General features: G+C 43.4%; 1 protein-coding gene across 10 annotated transcripts in view; it reads left to right on the top strand.

Moving 5' to 3' along the window:
* CHRDL1 (chordin like 1) overlaps positions 1-24522 on the top strand; it is a 135588-nt gene that overhangs the window by 60856 nt on the left and 50210 nt on the right. The window lies entirely within an intron of this gene.

Raw genomic sequence — 24522 nt, forward strand, 5'->3', positions numbered from 1 at the left:
GGAAGATCCCCTGGAGAAGAGAATGACTACCCACTCCAGTATTCTTGCTTGGAGAACTTAATGGACAGAGGAGCCTGGCGGGTTATGGTCCATGGGGTTGCAAAGAGTCAGACATGACTGAGCAACTAACACTTTCGTCATTATTTTAGAATCCAGGGCCAGGGTCCAGTCTGGGGAAGTGGGTACCTGCTGGCCAGGATGGAGATGAGAATTTTATACTAAGACTTATGCATTGGAGAAGGAAATGGCAACCCACTCCAGTGTTCTTGCCTGGAGAATCCCAGGGATGGGGAGCCTGGTGGGCTGCCATCTATGGGGTCGCACAGAGTCGGACATGACTGAAGCGATTTAGCAGCAGCAGCAGTGAGCATCTTTGGCTAGTTTCAAGTATGTGCCTAGACCACATCCTAAGCCTAGAACAATAGAATTTTTCAGCATGTGGCTTATCAAAATGTGAATTTTGGCAAGTGGAGCCATAATTTGGTGTCCATTTGGGTTTGCTTTTTCGGTCTCCACTTGGGGGCACATGGCAGGTGGGACGCTCTTGTTGTACAGATGGGGCAGGCCTTTCTGGAGGCCCAGGTCAGCAGGTCTGGCCTCCTGTGTGGGAACACGAAATAGAAGCAGCATAGCACTGAGGGCCAGGGCCAGCGAGATGCATTCGAAAGACATGATCTTGGGAGCGGGGGCTGGATGAGGGAAGAAAAACTTCGCTGGAGAAGAGAGGAGAAAGGGGAAGGGGGGACTGGGAAGCACAAAATCCATAAAATCATCCAGCTGCCCGGAAACTGAACTTCCATTGTTTTCTGTGTTCTTTGGGGAAGAGGAGGGGTGGCTTGTCCAGGGTTCAGTGGAAACTTGTTGATTGACACCGAGTTGGGCACAAGTTCAGTGTGAGTGTGCCTTCAGCTATTTATTTGATTTTTTAAAATTGCACCCTTTGCAGTTAAGACTGTTTAGTTTCTCCTGGCGCCCTGGGGGTAGTGAGTTTAGATTGTTAAAATAGCAACCATTAACACTCTCTGTGTTATGACACTGTCCTCCCTGCCCCCTTTCAGAGGAATTGGGCATGAGGTTGTTTGACACAAGTGAAATTCTCCTCTCCCCGCTGAGAGAAGCAAGCGGAGAATCCTCTGAGTCAGAGCACGTTCGCCTAGCTCTCAACCCACCCCGCCTCCAAGCCCCCCTACACTCCCCACTCACACCCCCGTGACCCCCACGCACACACTCCACCACACTCACTCAGTCACACCCATACCCATCCCATGAGCTGGAGCAACCCTGGAGAGCCCATATGCCTGTCTCACTGTTCTTTTGTTTTGCTTTCCTTTATTTGCTGTGTTTTGATTTGAAATCAGTCTTTGGGATTAAATTGGATAATTATTTTTTCGTGTTATTAATAGTGCTGTGGAGGGAGCATGTAAGGACTTTCTCCTCTGTGCTGGCCGTGCTTGCTTCTCCCGACTCATACATACAATACTGACTTTCACTGATCAATCACCCTGGTCTCTGTTAGACTTTGCATACCATACCTCTTGGGCAAAGAGCCCAGGGAGCTCTAAAAGATGCATGCATTGCAGGATTATCTAGATTATTCATAGGTCTGTTTAAAAGGGAATTTTTCATGAAAGGACAGGGAAGCTCTGACTTTCACAAAGGCCCTGGGGAAAGATCAAAGGAGCAGTCAGTAAGAGTATGTGTGGAGTGGCTGAGCTCCCTGAGAAGGCCAAAGCAGAGTTGCCTGCTGTCTGGGAAGGTCAGCATCAGTCACAGCTGGACAGCTGTGAGGAGCCTAGGCCTAGGAGGCATAGAGGAGAAGTTTTGTCTTCTCTGTGACATCCTTGGGGCATGCTGTCTATATCAGTGCTGTTAAACAGAACTTGTTGCGGTGATGGAAATACTCTACATTTGCACTGTCCAGTAAGGCAGCCAGTGGCACATTTGGTTGTTGGACACTTGAAATGTGACTGCTATGACTGAGGAATTGCCTTTTACATTTTATTTAATGTCAGTGAGTTAAAATATCAGTAGACACTGATATTTTAGTGTATCAGTAGACACTGATATTTAGTGTAACCAGTGGCTTCTGTAGTAGATGGCATGACGCTGGACCATTTATGGGTTACTTTTCTGCTGCGCTGAATTTAAGTTTGTACCTTCCTAAATCTCTTGAGAGCAGGAATCATATTCTGTGACCACAGAAAATCATATCTTGAAGAATTTTTATGTCCGGCCCCCTCCCCTCACATTTGACAAATTGGAACACTAAGAAAGACTGTAAAACTTACCTGAAGCCACAGCTCTCCTTATGATTAGGGTTGCCTGGAACCCTGCTGCATGGACTGTGTTTCAGCCCCATCTCCCTTGCAGAGAAATTTCAAAAGAACAAATGTCCTCTTCCTTTCCACTTTCTTCACTGCTTGTAACTGAGATGAATCTGCTGATATTTGAAAATAATCTGGAGTATCTGGAGAAGGTCAATCATCATCCCAATTCCCAAGAAGAGTAGTACTAAAGAATGTGTTAACCATTGGATAGTTGTACTCATCTCCCATGTTAGTAAGGTCATGTTTAAAATCTTGGATGTTAGGCTTCAGCATTATATGAACCAAGAGCTTCCAGATGTCCAAGCTGGGTTTAGAAAAGGCAGAGGCACCAGAGATCAAATTGCCAACATTCACTAGATTTTAGAGAAAGCTAGGAAATTCCAGAAAAACATCTATCTCTGTTTCATCTACTACACTAAAGCCTTTGACTGTGTGGATCATAATAAACTGTAGAAAGCTCTTAAAGCAATAGGAATCTTACCTGTCTCCTGAGAAACCTGTATGTGGGTCAAGAAGCAACAGTTAGAACTCTGTATGGAACAACTGATTGGTTCAAGATTGAGAAAGGAGTATGACAGGGATGTCTGCTGTCACCCTGTTTATTTAATCTATATGCTGAGTACATCATGAGAAATGCTGGGCTGGATGAGTTACAAGCTGAAATTAAGATAGGCAGGAGAAACATCAACAACCTCAGATATGTACATGATACCACTCACTACTCTAATGGCAGAAAGTGAAGAGGAACTAAAGAGCCTCTTGATGAGGGTGAAGGAGGAGAGTGAAAGAGCAGGCTTAAAACTAAATATTAATAAAACTAAGATCATGGCATCTGGCCCCATTACTTCATGGCAAATAGAAGGGGAAAAGGTGGACGTAGTGACAGATTTCCTCTTCTTGGGCTCTAAAATCACTGTGGATGGTGACTGCAACCATGAAATCAGGAGACATTTATTTATTGGCAGGAAAGCTATGGCAAACCTAGACAGTGTGATGAAAAGCAGAGACATTACTCTGCTGACAAAGGTCTATATAGTCAAGGTTATGGTCTTCCCAGTGGTCACATATCGTTGTGAGAGTTGGACCATAAAGAAGACAGGACGCCAAAGAATTGATGCCTTTCGAACTGTACTGGAGAAGGCTCCTGAGAGTCCCTTGAATAGCAAGAAGATCAAACTATTTAGTATTGAGGGAAATCAACCATGAATACTCATTGGAAGGACTGATGCTGAAGCTGAAGCTCCAGTATTTTGGTCATCTGATGTGAACAGCTGACTCATTGGAAAAGTCCCTGATGTTGGGGAATATTGAGGGCAGAAGAAGATGGCATCAGAGGATGAGGTGGCTGGATGGCATCACCAATGCAATGGACATGACCTTGGCCAAACTTTGGGAGATGGTGATGGACAGGTAGGTCTGGCGTGCTGCAGTCCATGGGGTCACAAAGAGTTGGACATGCCTGAGCGACTGAACAATAACAACGACTGGAATATCTTAATCTCCTCATGTGCCAAGGCACAGTGTAGGCTCTGAACAAATGTTTGTGGAATGAATTAATCCTCTAAGTCTTTCCTGTTATGTACTGTCTTTTATGTTATATTTTGCAAGAAAATATGTTGGTCTCAGTGTATTTGAGTTAGCCAGTGCTCATGATGTCTCAGCTGAGGGAGAAGGGGCCTATGCTCTGCAGATGTGGCCCTGGCCTGTGCAGGTGTTCAGGTATAAACTAGAGAACCTTCTTTAAGTTGCCTGGCAGGCTGATGAAATACTGTAGCTCTTGTGATCCAGGCCCCATCTGCATTCCGAATTCTCTAGACTTGATGGTAAACAGGAACTTCAGGCATGACTCCCCCAGTTCTCCACTTTTCTTCTGGCCAAACACAATCACCTAAGAACGAAAGGTTCCACAAGTAAGACTTGGGCTCTGTAGCTCACTGGTCACATTAGAATGGAGAGAAGGCACCCCATCCAAACTAACTTCCAAATCAACTGCTGACAAGGAAGACGATTCAACTCATAGGTCCAAGCACAGTATCCATTCAACTCGCTTCTTCTCTCCCTGTTTCCCAGCCCAGGCCTTTGCCCCCAACCCAGAGCCACCAACTGAGCACTAGCTGAACTGAGGCAAAATCTGTTCATAGCCACCCAGTGCTGAGCTTCAGCCAAGAAGCTGGCTCCTCCAGGCAACATTTCCAAGAGCCAGGCCAAGGAAGGGAGCAAATGGCCTGCGTCCCATCTGCAGTGAAATGGCCAGCATGTTTGCTGGTACCACCTAAAGAAGGAGTGATCCAGTGCTGAGATAGAAGGCATCCAAGGGACCCGCCCAGCCCTAAAATCTTAAGCCCAAGTATAGTCATTGGATGCCAAGGACACTGGAGAAAGTCTTTGGAGCATGTAGAAAGAACACCAAGCCAGTTGGAGTGCTTGCTAAGCCAGCCCAGAATTCCTAGCATTCCAGCCACACCATATACACCCCCACCCCCAGAGGGCAGCCAGTGGCCACAGTGGAGGCTGCATCCACCAGGCTGAGACCCTCATCAGCCCCTCCAAGAGCCTGCTCCTTCATTTAGGGCCAGCCTGCTCACCCTGTGCTGCTTCTGGGTTCAGGGAGGTGGACAAACTGTACCGCCCAGTTTAGCCTAAGAATCTCACTTGCCATGGAATCTCCAGGCAGTGAATCATTTTGAGCCAGCACTTAAGCAACTTTCCACTGAGTCATCCTGAGGACTGTCAGGTTTACTAATCCTGACATATACTGTGTATATCCTTTGTTCTGATCCTGTCCCCATCTCGATGCTGAGGGAGAGGGGCTGCTAAACAACAGAGCTGTAAAGATGTGCTTATTGGAAGTCATTTGTATCAGGGCTCCCTTTGCTTCTCTGTCTCCACAAAGGCCTGAAGCACTCAGTAAAATTCTGCCAGTACCAACTCTTGATCTGTGTGTGCTCTCAGCTACATAGCTACCAAGAGTATATATTCTTTACTCCCAGTGGCAGTGCATGTTGGATTTCTTTTCCAGACCCTCCATGGATCCATTTCCATTTGACATCTTCTAGACCAGGGGTCTGGAGAAGGAAGTGGCAACCTACTCCAGTATTCTTGCCTAGAGAATCCCATGGACAGAGGAGCCTGGTGGACTGCTGTCCATAGGGTCGCACAGAGTTAGACATGACTGAAGCGACTTAGCATGCATGCATGCATTGGAGAAGGAAGTGGCAACCCACTCCAGTATTCTTGCCTGGAGAATCCCAGGGACAGAAGAGCCTGGTAGGCTGCCATCTATGGAGTCACACAGAGTCGGACACGACTGAAGCAACTTATCAGCAGCAGCAGACCAGGGGTCAGGAATTTTTTTTTCCTGCAAAGAATCAGATAGTAAATATTTTAGCTTTGCAGACCTACAGTCTCTGTTGCAACAACTCTTCTGTAGTATGAAAGCAGGCACAGACTATGTAAATGAATGGGCATGGTCCACTAAAACTTTATTTACAGGACAAATTGCAGGTCAGATTTGACCCCTGCTCTAGACACAATGGACTAAGTCCAATTAGTCAGGGAGACCTGGTTTCAGCTGTTGAAGGGACTACAAGGAAGGGACCACTGTTTCATCCTCAATTCCTTGGAGGAAGAGATTAAAAAAAAAATCAAGAGTATTTCTCATCTTTCCCAATTTGAATATGAAAATCTGTTCAGATGTTGGATACCCTGTAACAATCAGAATAGGCTAAATTATGATACAGTCACAACCTACAAATCTCAGTGGCTTGAACCAACAAAGGTTTATTCCTACTCACACTGCATGTCTGTCTCAGCTCAGCACATATCATTCTCATCCGGGGACCCTGACTGACAGAGCCTTGCCATATGGAGATTAGTTCCAGTGGCATGGGACAGGAACAGAGCAAGTTGTGTCCTGCCTCTTATGTACTTCTGCTCAGAAGTGACACAGATTACTTCTGTTCGTGTGTCATTGCCTGGAGCAAGTCACGTGGCCACACTGTGACTTCTGGGGGACTGGGAAGTATAGTGCTGCCGTGTGCTCTATTCCTAGCAGGAATAGAGGTGGAATATTGATAACCAGCCCTAATGTCTACCATACACTCCAGGAACTGCTTCCCAGGTTTCTTCATGTCCTTCCTTGCCTAGCCCTTAGGTGATCTGGCCTAAGGTCTGTTTTCCCAAGCCTTCCTGGTTTCCCCTCAGTCTTGCTGGTCATTGGCATTGACACATGAGGAGACAGCTTAGGAACTAAAGGACTGGGATAGTAATCATTCCTTAAAATGTTGTGGCCACCAGCCGTGAACATGAAGTCAGACCTCCCAGCCAATTTCTTCAGGCCATTGGATCCAAGGATTGATTATCCTTGGGCAACAGGCTTGAGAACAATTGGGCTTCTCATTCCTCTGAGTTTGATTTTACTTTACTTAATGGGAATTATAGGATTCCCTAAATATAGGGAATATAGGAATTTCCTTATAGCTCAGATGGTAAGGAATCTCTCTCCAATGCAGGAGACCTGGGTTCAATCCCTGGGTCAGGAAGAATCCCCTGGAGAAGGAAATGGAAACCCACTCCTGTATTCTTGCCTGGAGAATTCCATAGACAGAGGAACCTGGCGGGCTATGGGGTCTAGGGGTCTCAAAGAGTCAGACATGACTAAGCAACTAACACACACACACACAATGGGAATTTGAATCCAAGGGGAAGATCTCTGCATATTGACTCTGGGCATTTCCTGCCCTTCAGGCTATGGAGAGCAGTTGTCAAGATGGAAGAGGGAGAATGAATGGTAGGAAGTGGTATTAGGGGATATTAATACATTATTATGGGCTACCTTGAAACTTACAGTGAATGATTTTAGGGGAGGGAGTAAAGATGAAATAATTAGGATAAGCTAATTGCTCTGACAGTCCCAACATCTCAGTGGCTAAACACAACAAGGGCAATGCTGTGGGGAGGGAAGGGTCTGCTCCATGCAAGACCACCCTCCTCAACTCATGACAACGAAAATTGTCTCCCAACATTGCCAAACATCCCTTGGGAGGAATATCAACCTCAGTTGTGAACCACTGCCGTTGTCCCAAAGTATTTGCATACATACCTTCACTTCCCAGGATCCTCATCTTGAAATATGTATTTCAACATTTCTTGTAGACATGGGTGTTGGAGACAAAGATTATGGTTGGTAGGGAACACAGTTATAAGATTGTTTGCATTTGTACCCCCATGGGACATAGATTGAGGCAATGTGGAACCAACACTGTTCACATACAGCCAGAACTGGAGTAAAAAGCCTTTTCAAGACCCATTAACCTTTGAGAAGCCAACTCAGTTCTAGGGCTATGTAAGGTTCTGAAGAAAGGACCTCTACAACCAGAAGCCCTAAAGCGGTGGTGCTTCTCAAACTTGAATGTACACACGAAGCCCTGGGAATTTGCAGATGCTGATTCAGGAGATCTGGATGGGGGAGGTGGTCTGAAATTCTGCATTTCTAACTAGTTCTCAGGTGACACTAATGCTGCTGGTTCCCACACAACATCTGAGTAGAGGGTCAGGAAGAATCCCCTGGAGAAGGAAATGGAAACCCACTCCTGTATTCTTGCCTAGAGAATGTCTTCTATGAGAAGACCATCCAACACCATTTGTAGTTCTGTAGAGGGAATTGTTCTGTTCCAAGATGATTTCTTTGGCTGAGTAACTAATAAGGTAATCTGCAGTGTTTAAAACATCCCTTCCCTTTCCCATTCTCAAGAAGGTACAACCCAGTGTTATAGCTTTGTCCCCCACCCTTTCTCTAATTCTCCCCAACCATTTGAGGGCAACATGAGTTGCCCTCAAATGGTTGTCAGGTACTCAAATGGTAGTCAAGTACTTCCTTTTTATCCACTACCTTCTTTTTTTAGATCTTCTCTGTGCCTGTATGTGTGATGGACAGAGAGTGGTTTCCTTTTCAGAGGCAATAGTGAGAAGAACTTAGGAAAAGCAATTAGAGTGACAAAAAAGGATTTAGTGTTGGGGGCTATTTTATCCCAGCTGTAGATTCAGATAAGGCAACCTAGATCTTGGGAGCAGTGCCCTGGAGCTCCACGTCTTGGGCCTGAGACCTTGTCTCCAGTTCTGGTTTGATCACTTCCTAACCTTAGTTTCCTCATCTGTAAAGGGAGATAATAACAATGTCTACCTCGAAAGGTGGCTATGGGAGGAGAAAAGAACTAACGAACATGAATATACAGCATAAACATGAGTCAGTAATGATCAGTCGCTAGCGTTATTCATGCTACTACTGCAGTTACTGTAACTGTGCCTCTCAATTCTTTTCTGCCTCTAGATTGTCTGCCTGGCCTCACTCCCATCAGTGACATTTCTCACTCTGCTCAGTGATTCCCAATCTAAGATGGGCCGATGAGGGGAGCTTGAAAACTGCTTCCACTGGAGATCATGGTCCACTTGAGAACTGAGGTCCTGTTTTGAGAATTACTGGTCCAAAGCTGTGATTGAGCCTCATACTGCTTTTCTAGCCTTGGCAAATCCAAAGATGGTAACAAACCTTGTGTACTTACTTAATCTTTGACCTCTTCAACCACCTTCCCCTCTAATAACTTTATAATGAGGAGAGGGGCCATCGTATGAATGCCTGGCTGCCAGAAGAAGAATCCCACTTTCAAACTGGAAATTTGCATGCATCGGTGACATGTCTTTAGTATTCATGCTTCCATTTTCTTTTTTTTTGGGGGGGGACAGTAAATCTATTCCTATTTTTCTTTTTTTCTTTTTTTACTTTACGGGACAGTCACCACCCCATGGCAATCAGCGATGGAGTCCTTTAAATCTAACATGTCCTTTTGTTCTCTGTATTGTGTACGCTCACCTTGTTCCTCTTTGCCTGGCGGGAACTTTGGCTTCAGTTCTTAAAGGATTTCCTAGGAGGAGAAACAGGATACTTTCTACTTTCCTCTAGTAGTTTGGTGATATGGCAGATGTGCTGCCTCCTTGGGTCTCTGGAGGAGGTGGACTGTGTCTTCCCAAAAGCGCTGGACTGTTCCAGCAGCCCTGAGGCTTCATCTGCCACCGCCTCCCCTGAAGCCTCTGCCAATGGCCTCCAGGGACCAGTTTCTGAAGCCTGCTGCTAACACTTTTCCAAACACAACAAAAAGCGTGTTTGGGGATAAGTTTTCTCAATTAATCCTCAAGTACTGAATGCCTCTTTTCTTCCTTTAGTCTGTAATGTGATAGCAATAGGCTCTTTCACTAGCCTCCTGACAAGTCCTCCCTCCAAGCCCATGGCCTCTCCTCCAGTCATCCCAGCACAGTCTTCCAGAAATGTAAATCTCCATCAAATAACTGCATTGCTCAGATCATTTTACTGGCTTCTCATCATGTACAGGAACAATCCAAACTCCATGGCTGGACTTCTTTGTCCAGTGCCTAATGTCACTGGGCTGTAGTTGCAAGGGCCAGACTGTATATTTCATTAATAGCGCTCTAGAGTATTTCACAGAGGGTATTTTCTCTTGCTTTGCAGAGGTTGCACATGAAAGAATGAAAGAAAAGATTCAGGAGATGCTATGTAGCTGGGTTGGAGAAACATTCAGCTAGGTCTCAGCTGAAGGTTGAGTGACCAGAAGTGGCAGCCGGGTCTCAATTCAGTACTTTAGAGTGTCCATGAGATGGGAAACATCTGCATCCTCAAAATATCTAGCTACTCGATGTGGTGTAGGACAGGACTTCCCAAAGGGTGTTCCTGGGATGTTCATAGCTGTTAAACAGATGATGCAGGAGACATGGATTTAATCCCTGGGTCAGGAAGATCCCCTGGAGGAGGGCATGGCAACCTGCTCCAGTATTCTTGCCTGGGGAATCCCATGGACAGAGGAGCCTGGTGGGCTACAGCCCATGGGGTCGGAAAGAGTCAGACATGACTTAGTGACTCAAAAACAACAGATGAGAAAAAAGAGGTCGGGTGGCTCAGGAAAGTCAGTTGGAGAAAATGCTGGGTTCTAGTTAAATGGGTTTCTTTACTATGGGATTTCTTTAACACTCCAAGAAGGATATTGTGAGCAAACTATGGATCTTTTCCCAACTGTATCTGAAGCACAGAATGTTGTTTTCACAGAGCATCTTGTGGACTAGTAGTGCTCTGCACAGCAGGCTTGGGAAATGCTGGTGTAGGCAATACAAAGGAATGCTTGACCGCACTCCCCACTGTCTCAACCAGATGCCTCACATTGTTTCTGTAAATGCTGCTTGAGGGTAGTGACTAATTTGTCCATTTCAAAGGGTCATTGACCTTCAAAAAAAAAAAAAGCCTGGTTCCCAAAGGTTTAGAACTAACCAAGTAACAGTAAAACTCATTCTTAATTTATTTAGGGAGAAGAGGAAGGCAGTGAGTGACACACATGTTACCACAAAACCTGTCATTAACAATTAGGTGTCATGCAGAAGAGTTGATTTACCATTTTCATCTCAACTGCAAGTCCACTTATTACAGCATTGGATAATTTAAAAATTAAAAAAAAAACCATCATATCATAGCAAAAGAAAAAGAGGAACCTATCAGATCCACTGCAGAAGGGGTTCTTTGTGTTGGGCTACACACCCAAGTTCAGATAAACATTCGATAATTAGTCCCAGAAAACAAAGGGATATATGTTTTATCTTCTTCCTCAGTTGTTTGACTCTATCTTAGCAGGCTTCTCTTGCTCTCAGGTTTTGTGGCTATGTGTAAAATTACAAAACCTAAGTTTGAATCCCGGCTTTGGCATTAACTAATGGTGTCCCCTTGAAGGCTCTAGGTCTCATTTCCATCTCTGAAGAGAGAAGGCCATTTCCAGTTTCCTCTTGGAGATGTACATGGGAAACCCTAGAAGGGTAATGAGATTGGAATGGTCCATGGGCTGAATAATGGAGCTGATGATAAAGCTGTGCAGTAAAGTGGAAGAAGACATTTTGACAGGAAAGAGTGTAGAGGTTCCCTCTGAAGATTCGATTATGGGACAATTTCACCAGTAACAGCCCTCAGCAAACAGAAAGCTGAAAATGAGCATACCTAGCCCTGAGGTAAAACCCACAGGCTCCTTGCTTTGTATAAAAATAGGGGAGGGGTCAGCTCTTTTGGGTCATGGAACGCTTCAAGTATCTAATGGTACCTACAGACCATTCTTCCTGAAGACAGCATGTACCCTCAGATGCTCAAAACTCACTTCAGAATCATTCTCTATAGTCCTATTTATTTATCTCCAAGTCTCTTAAGACTTAAAAACCACCTCACCCCTGGAGGTATACACTTACCACTTAAAAAAATTAGTAATAGACCCTCAACATTCAAACACATGTCACTATTTGGATGTTTGTCCCTTTGTTCCAGTGCTAGAGATAGACAGGTCAAAACAGAAGCCCTGCCTCCTTTGTACTTGGTCATCACTCAGCAAGCAGTCCACCTGTTAGCAAGTGCTAGACTGTAGGGTACAGACAGGCAGACCAGTAGAGTTGCTGCCAGAAATCAGAGTCTGTTTGACAGATGGTGAGGGCTGGGTAGGATTTGAAGAGGCAGAGGACCGTTGGTGGCAGTGGTTGAGTCTAGCATGAGTCAGGGCAGAGCTGGCAAGGAACACAGTGGGGGGTCAGGACTGGCTGGTCTGAGGTAGAGTGTTCTTTAGCCAAGGGGAGGCATCTCCAAGATGTGCTTTATCACCCTGGCTAGGCCATGCTGTGATGCTGCTCCATATCCAGCTTTAGCTCCGAGTGCTTGCCCAGGTGGCTGACACAGTGAAGCTAGAACTCCTACCTGAAAGGCAGCAAATCACAAGCTGAGGGGTCTCTCCTGGGTTGGCAAAACTCTCACGGGGTGTTTAAGCTCTGGACATCAAACTGCTGGAGCGGACTCAGTCATTCATCTTTTTTTGCCTTCAGATGGACTGCCCTTGGTAACCCGGAGATAATCAGAATTAACTGTCCATGTTGCATGTAGCTTCTTTTCTCCCTAAGCCTTTTCAAAAAGTAGAATGTGGTTTGCTTCTCCTCTGTTCCTGTGAAGTAGAAGCAAGTAAAACGACTAACCCCAACCAATATATACATACTCATGAATGCAGAAAGTTCTTTAGGAACTGAGGCCTAGAGATGCAAAGTGACAGTGGTTCCATCACACAGCCTGTCAGTGGCCCAACCCAGCCAAGAATACATGTGCTCTTCTTCTCTCCCAGATGAAGTGCCCGGCCTGCCGGCACCCTGCTTGCCTCCCAGAGGCAGGCTCACCTCTTGCACAAAACCTTTCCTCCAGCCCTCCTTTTCTGCATCTGTCTAACAAGGCAGCATTTTCAGGCAGGGTCAGCTACTGACTGACAGCAGCTGAAACGTGAATGGAAGTGGGATGAAAAACAGCCCGCAGATGGGTTCTGGATGAAAAGGGGGACGGGCAGATGACTGTTTCTTCTCACTCAGCACCTTCTTGGTTGGGACGGAGTGTTGTGTCTGTCTGTATAGCTGCAGAGTGATCTACTGAATCTGCTTCAGGAATTTCCTGGCCCGGGACCCCATGAGGATTGGCCTGGGGGTCGGAGTAGGGAGGCCACTAGCTGTGCTAAAGAGTCTCCTTGAAAATTCCAAATGGGAAAGCCCTCCCCGCATTGGCCCCCTACTTTAGCTCAGCTGTCTGGCAGACCTACCTCATCTCCCAGGGCAGATACCCCATGGACAAGATGATAACTGGGGATCCACCCCCGCAACCCCTTTGAGCTTCTCCTTTGGCTTTTTCATTTACTTTGCTATTCTTGACCTGCCTCCCTGTCACCAGGATATACAGCACCTTCATTTTGTCCAGGCTTGCCCGGTGTTGATACTCAGCCTTTGTGTCTGCATTGTAGGAAGTTTCATCTTTTATGGTTTTGGGAAACAGCTTTATCTGAGGTATAATTCACATACTATTTATCCTTTTAAAGAGTACAGTTAAGTTGGTTTTAGTGTATTTACAAGATATTGCAACCACCGCCACTCTCTAATTCCAGAATATTTTCATCATCCCCAAAAGGAAGTCCCATACCCGCTAGCAGTTAGCTGTCCATTTTCCCCTCCCCTCTGGTCCTGGCATGCACTGAGCTTCTTTCTGTCTCTGTGGATTTGCCTATTGTGGATACTTCATAAATATGAAATCATACAGTATGTGACCTTTTGTGTCTGGCTTCTTTTACTAAGCATAATGTTTTCAAGGTTCATCCATTCTAACTGAAATATATGTCATTGTATGATACACCACATTTTGTTTATCAATTTGTCCATTAATGGGCACTGGGTGTTTTCCACCTTTTGACTATTGTGAATAATGCTGCTCTAAACATTAATGTACAGGGATCTGTTTGAATCCCTCCTTTCAGTTCTCTTCAGTTTATACCTAGAAGTGGGATTACTGGTTCATGTGGTGACTCTAGGTTTAACTTTGGAGGAACTGCCAAGCTTTTTGGCACAGCAGCTGTACCACTTGACAATTTTGCATTCCCACCAGTAGCACAAAATTTCCATTTTTCTCCACACCATTGCCAATAATTTATTATTATCTTTTTTATTATAACCATCCTGGAGGGTACAAAGTGGTGTCTCACTGTGGTCTTTGTTCTCCCCACCACTACCAACTTGCTGTTTATTGGTTGTTCCAATCTTCAGTATTCATTACCATGAACTCATTAAGCCTTTGGGAAAGTCAGGGCCCTACCCTAACCAGTATCCAACACAGAGACTATGAGTTTGATAGATGGCTTTGGCCAGAACTCAGGTACTCAGCTAAAGAAGTCTCTCCTGGTGGGCTTCCCACTGAAATGAGGGGGAGGGGTGGGGAGGGCAGATGGGTTGGTTAGAAGCTGAGGCACAGAAGGATTCTTAGTGAACATGATGACAGAAGTGACTCTAGTCACCACTCAGAATCTGGCAATATTTGAGAAGTCCTACAGGGCAGTGAAAGACAGTCATCTTAGTTTGGGCTGCTATAATAAAAATATCAAAGACTAATGGCTTAAACAACAAACGTTTATTTCTCACAGTTCAAGGGGCTGGAAAGTCAAGGTGCCAGCACATCTGTTGAGAGATCACTTCGTGGTTCAGAGATAGTCATCTTCATCCTGTGTTCTCATAGCTGAGAGCAGAGATCATCTTCCCATTATCTCTTATAAGGACACAATCCCATTCATGAAGGCCCCAACTCCCACAGACCTCACCTCACATTGGGGATTAGGTTTCCAACATAGGGATTTGGTGAAAAGGACACAAACATTCAGTCTATAACAGGCACTGTAAGGACCAGGCAGCCCCAGATTGTTTCCATTACCGACCTGCTTTCTGCCTTCCAGAAACCCTATCATTACAGATAATAGTAATATAACAATAACAGCATTCAATGAGCACCTGTATGCACCTGGTACTATGCTGAGCACATTATGTGTCTTACCTCATTTCATCTTTACAACAACCTATGAGATGGGTATTATCTGCCCCATTTTATAGATGGGTGAACTGAGGCTCAAGAATGTTAAATTATTTGCTCAGCTATTAAGTGGTAACTAGTAGTGGAGGCAGAGAAGGCAATGGCACCCCACTCCAGTACTCTTGCCTGGAATATCCCATGGATGGAGGAGCCTGGTGGGCTGCAGTCCATAGGGTTGCTAAGAGTCGGACACAACTGAGCGACTTCACTTTCACTTTCCACTTTCATCCGTTGGAGAAGGAAATGGCAACCCACTCCAGTGTTCTTGCCTGGAGAATCCCAGGGACCGGGGAGCCTGGTGGGCTGCCCTCTTTGGGGTCGCACAGAGTTGGACACGACTGAAGCGACGCAGCAGCAGCAGCAGCAGCAGCAGCAGCAGTAGTGGAGGTGGAATTTGAGCAGTTTGGACACTGGACAGCTCTCAGAGGCTGTTTTCAGTGATTGCCCCCACATTGAGCCTTAAATTCTGGAATGTTTCACACTGCTTGCCCTGTCCTCTATAGCCTCATAAATAAAGCAGCAAAGGCCCAAGGTACAATTTAATTATCTAGAAAAAGAACCTATTTTCAGGATTTCCCTGGCAGTCCAGTTAAGACTCTCTGCTTCCACTGCAGTGGGTATGGGTTCTATCCCTGGTGGGGCAACTAACATCTCATATGCCACAGGACCAAAAAAAAAAAGAACCTACTTCCTATTTTCCAATGTTGCCTTCCATTGGCACTGTGGTATGAATTAGTCAATAAGTGCTAAACTTCTCCCACCCCCAGCAAGGCCTCAATGTGATAGGACACAGAACAGTTAAGTTTTTATGGAGGAGGAGATTTTGGGGAAGATCTTAAAATCATAGTCCTCTGCCTAAGGACAACAGGTCTAGATAAGTCGACACTTTGAGCAGCCCAGGGCAAAAGAAGTGATAATGTTTGGAGCGCTGAAAGGAAGAAATCTAAATGGTAGGCTTTAGCTGATGGACATGTTTGAAGCAATACCTTTGATTTCAGTGAGCCTCCCAAGGAAAAACTCACCTGCATGCCCATGGCCTCAGAGGGTGAGCAAGTTCCTTTTTAGAAGGGAGCTATAGACACCCACTGTTTGGGATGTATTAATTGTGCAAGATGAGTTACATCCCTGCTGTAGGCTCTGACCTAGCCTAATCAGGATGAGGGCCCGGCTGTTCTTCCCTCCACTACAGTGGTGCTCCATGGAGGAGCACAGGAGATTTCCCATCAGCACCCTTATTTAAAACTATCTGTTTCAGAAAGCAATGTAATAGCCCCCCACTCTCCCCAAAGGGGATGAATAGTGTCCATAGGAGACAGCCATCTCATTGTAGTCACACTGGGAACATGGAGTCCTAGCTAAGGTCTGTCCCAGTAGTAGGAATTGAGTTGGGTTTCTATGACCAGGTCTGTAGGATTGATTTTCTATGGTTGCTTCTTTTTTTTAATTTTTTCCGTATGATCTCTTGCTTTTATTTTTTTTTTTTAATTTTACTGGAGTATAGTTGCTTTACAGCTAGTTTGTACTGTACAGCAAAGTGAATCAGCCACATGTGTGCATATGCATTAGTGCATGAGGACTAAGTTACTTCAGTTGTGTCTGACTCTTTTCGACCCAAAAGACTGTAGCCTGCCAGTCTCCTCTGTCCATTGGATCCTCCAGCAAGAATACTGAAGTGGAATACCATGCCCTCCTCCAGGGGATCTTCTCAACCCAGGAATCGAACCTGCATCTCCTGCGTCTCCTGCATTTCAGGCGAATTCTTTCACACTGAGCCATGGAAGAAGTCTGTGTATGCATATATCCCCTCTTTTTTGAATTTCCTTCCCATTTAGGTCACCACAGGGCATTGAGTAGAGTTCCCTGTGCTGTACAGCAGGTTCTCATCAGTTACCAGTTTTGTACGTTGTGACATATATATGTCAATCCCAACCTCCCAAATCATCCCACCTCCCTTCTTACTTACCCTCCTGATATCCATCCATTTGTTCTCTATATTGGAAGGGACCCAAAATAGTCATCAAGTCTAGCCCCTGGCCTTGACTTAGAATTTTTTCTAAGTATAAACTCTTCAAATTTAGTTTTTCAATGCAAAATACATTTGTATCATTTAAGAATGTAAATGCTTATGTATATATGTGTATATATGATCATATGTATTTATGTTCATAGCTGTGCTGTGCTTAGTTGCTCAGTTGTGTCTGACTCTTTGTAACCCCATGGACTATAGCCTACCAGGCTCCTCTGTCCATGGGGATTTTCCAACCAGGAATACTGGAGTGGGCTGCTATGCCCTCCTACAGGGGATCTTCCCAACCCAGGGATCAAACCCAAGTCTCCCCCATTGCAGGCAGATTCTTTACCATCTGAGCCACCAGGGAAGCCCAAGCCAACTACTGAAGTGGGTAGCCTATCCCTTCTCCAGGGGACCTTCCCAACCCGGGATTCAAACCAGGATCTCCTGCATTGCAGGCAGATTCTTTACCAGCTGAGCTACCAGGGAGGTCCTTATGTTGATAGAGGTATGTGTAAAAGTATGCAGTAAGATGTCTAATTCACCCCTGTCCCACAATCCATCCAATTCTTACCCTTCCCCTCAAAACGTAGCACCCCCTTATAACTTTTAGTATTTTTCTATGTATCCTTCCAGATTTTCTTTATGAATGTGAATATAAACTCTTTCAAAAATATATTCTTTTTACAAAAAACACAGTATGTTATCTGAATCATTTTTCACTTTGCAGTTTTTTTCATTTAATCTATTTTTTGTATTAGTACATAGAAAGCTTACTCATTCGTTTATACAGCTGCATACTTTTTCATTGCATTAATCAGCCATCATGTATTTAACCAGATGTCTACTGATGGACACAGAAGTTGTTTCCAATCTTTTGCCATCACAAACGATGGTGCAATGAATAACTTAGATTTTTCACACATGGAGTATATCTGTAGTGTGAATTATTAAAAGTAGGATTGCTTGGTGAAAAATACATATATTTTTAAACTGAATGATATTGCTAAATAGCCTCCATAGTATTTGTATAAATTCTCCACAGCTTTACTGAGAGTTTATTAATCAAACTTTTGAATTTTTGCAAATCTGATAATTTAGTGTAGTTTTTTTTCAATTGATGTGTGACATATTTGTTTCAGGTGTGCAACATAATGATTCAATATCTGTTTATATTTCAAAAATGATCAACTCAGTAAGTTTAGTTAACATCTATATATTTAAAAATTTATATATACAAATTTTTTTCTTATGTTGAGGACTTTTAAGATTTATTCTCTTAGCAACCTTAAAATATACAGTTCAGTTCAGTTTAGTTGCTCAGTCAAGTCCGACTCTTTGTGACCTCATAAACCACAGCATGCCAGGCCTCCCTGTCCATCACCAACTCCCGGAGTCCACCCAAACCCATGTCCATTGAGTTGGTGATGCCATCCAACCATCTCATCCTCTGTCATCCCCTTCTCCTTCTGCCCTCAATCTTTCCCAGCACCAGGGTCTTTTCAAATGAGTCCGTTCTTCGCATCAGGTGGCCAAAGTATTGGAGTTTCAGCTTCAACATCAGTCCTTCCAGTGAATACCCAGGACTGATCTCCTTTAGGATGGACTTGTTGAATCTCCTTGCAGTCCAAGGGACTCTCAAGAGTCTTCTCCAACACCACAGTTCAAAAGCATCAATTCTTCGGTGCTCAGCTTTCTTTATCTTTAACTCTCATATCCATACATGACCACTGGAAAAACCATAGCCTTGACTAGACAGACCTTTGTTGACAAAGTAATACACTCTTATTAACTATAGTCACCATGATGTATATCCCTTCCCCATAAATTTTTTATTTTATAAGTCCTTTGAACCTCCTTTACCCATTTCACCCACCCCCCAACCTCCTGCCTTTGGCAACCACCCATCTGTTCTCTGTATCTACAGGCTTGGAGTTTATTTTTTAGATTCCATGTATAAATGAGATCATATGGTATTTGTCTTTCTCTGTCTGGTTTATTTCATTTAGCATAATGTCCTCAAGGCCCATTTATGTTCTTGCAAATGGCAAGATTTCATTCTTTTTTATGGCTGAATAGAATTCCATTGTATATGTGTGTTTATGTGTATGTGTGCCTGTGTCTCAAGGGAACATAACATTTCAAGCCCTTTACCTTCATCTCCATATTCCCTGCTCCACCACCACCTCCAAAATGGCCTGTGGATCTGCTGGAACTACACCACTAGAATGAGACAGAACCAGACTAGAAACACTGTCTTCAGGATCAGCCATCAAAAATAAAATAGGAACCAGAGTAACAATAGCAATGGCAAAAAGGGGGAGGGCTCAGAGTCGAGGAGATTAGCGATCATGGCTGGGAGCTCTGAAGAGGTTTGCATTTATTTCATAAACACTGAGAGTTGATTTATCTCCTGACTTACAAGAGGCCTTTCTGACTAGCCAAGAACTGGCCTGCTAAGGAAGTAGAAATTTGATGGTGGGGAGAGTGGAGAAGAGAGCCACCAGCATGAAGACTTTGGGTTTCAGAGGATAGGAAGAGGGGCAGTGCCAGGAGGGGAGAGAATGGTGTACCAGAGGACATGGGAAAGGACCACAGACTTCTTGGTAAAAATTACCAGTCACTCTGAAGGGGGAAGAAACATGTCATCAGGTTATTCACACTAAGATATTACTGACAATGTGTATCCTCACAGAGAAGTTTTGGGATTATAATACCTGATTGTCAATAGACAGGGCTTCCCAGGTGGCGCTAGTGGTAAAGAACCTGTCTGCCAATGCAGGAGACATAAGAGATGTGAATTCGATTCCTGGGTCAGGAAGATCCCCTGGATGAGGGCATGGCAACCCAATCCAGTATTCTTGACTGGAAAATCCCATGGAAAGAGGAGCCTCGCTGGCTACAGTCCTTGGGGTTGCAAAGAGTTGGATGTGACTGAAGTGACTTAGCACGCACACATGGCAATAGACAGTCACTTAATCCAAAAGAATGGACTTCTAATGATGGCATTTTAGGCATCAGTGAAAGAAAAGGTGGTTAGAAACATTGAGTATAAGGGGATGTTTTCAGAGCACCCCATAAGTCAGAGTTCTACTTACATAGATCATCCCTCACCAGGGGAGAATGAACAGTTTCTTTTTGCAACACAACTGTAATCAGATGGCTGAATGCTCGTCTGCATACCTGGCAGTATCCTTCCACTCCTCCCCAGAGTGCTGTGTGCAATTTAACTGGAAATGGGAGGCTAGAAGCCGTGGAGCCTGGTCACTTCTGTTGGAGCATTCCCCTGAGGGGCCCTGAAGCCAGTCTTTCTTCAGACTAATTTTCTTCCAGTTTTTGGCCAGGAACACAGGATGCATTCTAAGGATAGCTGGGTAGAAGCCCACCCACCTTGGAAAATCTAAAAAGGTAGAATGTACAGTCCAAGGTGGTTGTTCTTGCCTCTGCAGTTCCTTGCATGCTGTGTTGGCCTTCAGAGATGCCAGGAGAGATCTGAGTTCCATATTCTTAGATAGAAAAGCTGAGGCCCAAAGAGGTAATGTGACTTGTGCAAGGTTATGGGAAGTGGGTGCCCAAGATTGGATTATGACTCAGTGATCCTGCCAGCCCCTAGATTTTAAAAAATTCCTTTAGTAAAAATCAAATGTATTTTAAGGTTACAGCATGCTGATCTGATAGACATGTTGAAATGGTTACCACAGTTAAGCTAATGAACATCATCTCATTTATTTTTTGATGAGAGCATCTGAAATCTACTTTCTTAGCAAATTTTCAGTACACAATACAGTATTATTAATTATAGCCAACATGCTGTACTTTAGATATCTGGACTTACTCATCCTACATACGTGCAATTTTGTACCCTGTGACCAGTATCTCCCCATTTCTCACACCTCCCTGTCCCTGGTAACCACCATTCTAATCTCTGCTTCTGTTTATTTCTAAGATTTCACATATAAGTTAGATTATGTCATTTTTTTCTTTCTGTAACTGGCTTACTTAGTAGGATGTCCTCCAGGTTCAACCATGTTGTTGCAAATGGCAGGATCTCCTTTTTAAGGCTGAATAATATTCCGTTGTGTGTGTATGTATATCTATATATATATACATGTATAGGAAATGTATATATATATATATATATATATATATATATAAGAAATATATATGTGTAGAGAATCCCATGGACAGAAGAGCCTAGTGAGCTACAATCCATAGGGTTGCACAGAGTTGGACATGACTGAAGTGACTTAGCACACACAGACACATATATATGCACTACAATTTCATTATCCTTTCATCCAAGGATATGGGGTATAGGATGGACACCACTTAGGCTGTCTCCCTATCTTGGCTATTATGAATAATGTGGCAATAAACCTGAAAGTGCAGATATCTCTTCCAGGGACTGATTTCATTTCCTTTCTGCTCCCCAGTTTTAATACACATGGTGTGAAAAGAGCACAAATCAAGGCACGAAAACTATATTTCCTTGTTGACTCTTCTATTAATAGCAGTGTGACATGGACCAAATCTTTTGAGGTATCAGTAGCCTCATATTCATAATTCTCACTCCCCCATTCTGTTAGGGATATTAGAAGAATGAAATCATAATAAACGAGAAGTTGTTAAGATAAATTTATTGTGTAAAACTAGCATTAAGCATCACCACAATTGGTTTCTTTTTCTTTGATTCTATTTTGTCTTCCTCATTTTTGCTTTCTCCCCATCTCCTGTTGAGTAGATGAATAGACTCCATGCGGGATTTCTCTGAAGACGGTTACAAGAAAGACTCTCAAGGTCAAGGCTCGCTGGAAAACCTCACCCTACACAGTTGCCTCCTCATTGATCCCTCGGTGGAAGACACAGTTCAGAACTCAGCCCACATTCTTTTGAGGCAAAAAAATATCCCAAACTTTTTTTTTTCCTTTCAGTATTCCAAATACTCACCAGCTTCTGTAAGTCATGGTGAATATTATTTTATAGGTCACCCTAGTTTTCCTTCACCACAAAATACAGAGATTTGGTATTATTAGGGCCCAGGGGGCAAATGGCCTGCTCCTGTACTCTCTCCATTGGGTTTCACTCATGTATGCCAGCTGCAGCTGTCTGGTTATGTGTGTACTTTGGGCAGGAATAGGGAGTCAGCCCAGGCCAAAAGGTTTGAGTTAGACTCTCGCTCAGATTTAAAACTTTTTCTTTTAAAACAAAATGAAGGAACTTTCTTTGTATCCTGTAAGGGGTCTTTAATAAGTACTTAACAACAAAGGAGAGATTTACTCAGAAATTGAAGTTAGATCAACTTATATAGCAAAGTATAGAATTGAGTTAGTTAATCTAATCACTGAAGCCAAAGAAAGTGTGATGTTTTCTGGGTATTTGAGGCCATACATTCTACAGGGACAACACAGCTTTCATGTTCTGTAGTTTGAGTTTTAAATTAAATGGTCCTTTCTTTGTGACAGGTTTGAAGTGATTGGCACCCTAGGAGGTAAGATTCTTGAATCAGTCAGGTCCTGGTGCTACCATTAACAAGTTGTGTGACCTTGGGAGTCAATTCATTTCTTAAGCCTTAGTTTCCTCATCAGCAAAATGGGCATACTTTATTATCTACATCAGAATGTTCTTAGTAATAACCAATGATGTAAAGCCTAGCATATTATTTGGGGCTCAATAAATGTTAACTCTTATTTTATGATGATGATGGATATTATTATTAGTCCTTATAATTTTTAACTACATTCTGAGAACAATTTTATTTTTTTTAAGTTATATTGAGTATCATTTACCACCCCCCCCATAAAATGGATTCATTTTCATTATAGTTTTGAGTAATGGGAAAAAAAGGATGGTCTCTTAAAAAAACATTTTTATGGAATTATAATTTACCATAGTGTTTTTTTTTTCAGGTATACAGAAAATTGATTCAGTTATACATACATTTTTCAGGTTATTTTCCACTATAGGTTATTATAAGACATTGAACACAGCCCTTGTTGCTTATTTACTTTATGTATATTCAGTTCAGTTCAGTTCAGTTCAGTCACTCAGTCGTGTCTGACTCTTTGCGACCCCATGAATCACAGCACACCAGGCCTCCCTGTCCATCACCAACTCCTGGAGTTCACTCAGACTCACGTCCATCTAGTCAGTGATGCCATCCAGCCATCTCATCCTCTGTCATCCCCTTCTCCTCCTGCCCCCAATCCCTCCCAGCATCAGAGTCTTTTCCAATGAATCAACTCTTCGCATGAGGTGGCCAAAGTACTGGAGTTTCAGCTTTAGCATCATTCCTTCCAAAGAAATCCCAGGGCTGATCTCCTTCAGAATGGACTGGTTGGATCTCCTTGCAGTCCAAGGGACTCTCAAGAGTCTTCTCCAACACCACAGTTCAAAAGCATAAATTCTTCAGGGCTCAGCTTTCTTCACAGTCCAACTCACATCCATATATGACCACTGGAAAAACCATAGCCTTGACTAGATGGACCTTTGTTGGCAAAGTAATGTCTCTGCTTTTCAATATGCTATCTAGGTTGGTCATAACTTTCCTTCCAAGGAGTAAGCGTCTTTTAATTTCATGGCTGCAGTCACCATCTGCAGTGATTTTGGAGCCCCCAAAAATAAAGTCTGACACTGTTTCCACTGTTTCCCCATCTATTTCCCATGAAGTGATGGGACCAGATGCCCTGATCTTAGTTTTCTGAATGTTGAGCTTTAAGCCAACTTTTTCGCTCTCCACTTTCACTTTCATCAAGAGGCTTTTTAGTTCCTCTTCACTTTCTGCCATAAGGGTGGTATCCTTTGCATATCTGAGGTTATTGATATTTCTCCCGGCAATCTTGATTCCAGCTTGTGCTTCTTCCAGCCCAGCATTTCTCATGATGTACTCTGCATATAAGTTAAATAAGTAGGGTGACAATATACAGCCTTGATGTATATTAGTTGGTACCTATTAATCCCGTACTCCTAATTTATCCCTTTCTGCCTCTCCCTTTTCTCTTTGGTAACTGTAAGTTCATTTTCTATTTCTGTGAGTCTGTTTCTGTTTTAATATAAATTCATTTATATTATTTTTTTAGATTTCACATATAAGTGATAGCATACAGTGTTTGCTTTTCTCTTCCTGACTTACTTCACTTAGTATAATCTCTAGGCCCACCTATGTTGCTGCAAATGGCAATATTTCTTTCTTTTATTATAGATTAGTAGTATTCCATTGCATATTGCGTTGGCCAAAAAGTTCTTTAGGTTAGTGAATACTTTGTTTAATGAAGTTCTTAGTAAAAATGAAAAATGTGTCTTTTATTTTTACTTTAACCCAAATGAACTTTTTGGCTTACTCAGTACCACATCTTATTTATCTTATTTATGTTGATGGACATTTATGTTACCTGCATGTCTTGGCTATTGTAAATAGTGCTGCTATGAATATTGGAGCACAATGTTCTTTTTGAATTATAGTTTTCTCTGGATATATGCCCAGGAGTGGGATTGCTGGATCATATGACAACTCTATTTTTAGTTTTTAAGGAACCTCCATACTGTTCTCCATAGTGGGCATACCAATTTATATTCCCACCAACAGTGTAGGAGGGTCCCAGAATGGTCTAACTCTCTAAGCTTCCTTGTCAGGAAACACACAACTCTCCTTATTTCTCTTCCCCCACTATCCCACAGCTCTGCTTGTATCTATTGTTAATCTGTACACTGATGATTAGTTT

Source organism: Bubalus bubalis, chromosome X (assembly GCF_019923935.1).
Source record: "Bubalus bubalis isolate 160015118507 breed Murrah chromosome X, NDDB_SH_1, whole genome shotgun sequence".
Lineage (NCBI taxonomy): Eukaryota > Metazoa > Chordata > Mammalia > Artiodactyla > Bovidae > Bubalus > Bubalus bubalis.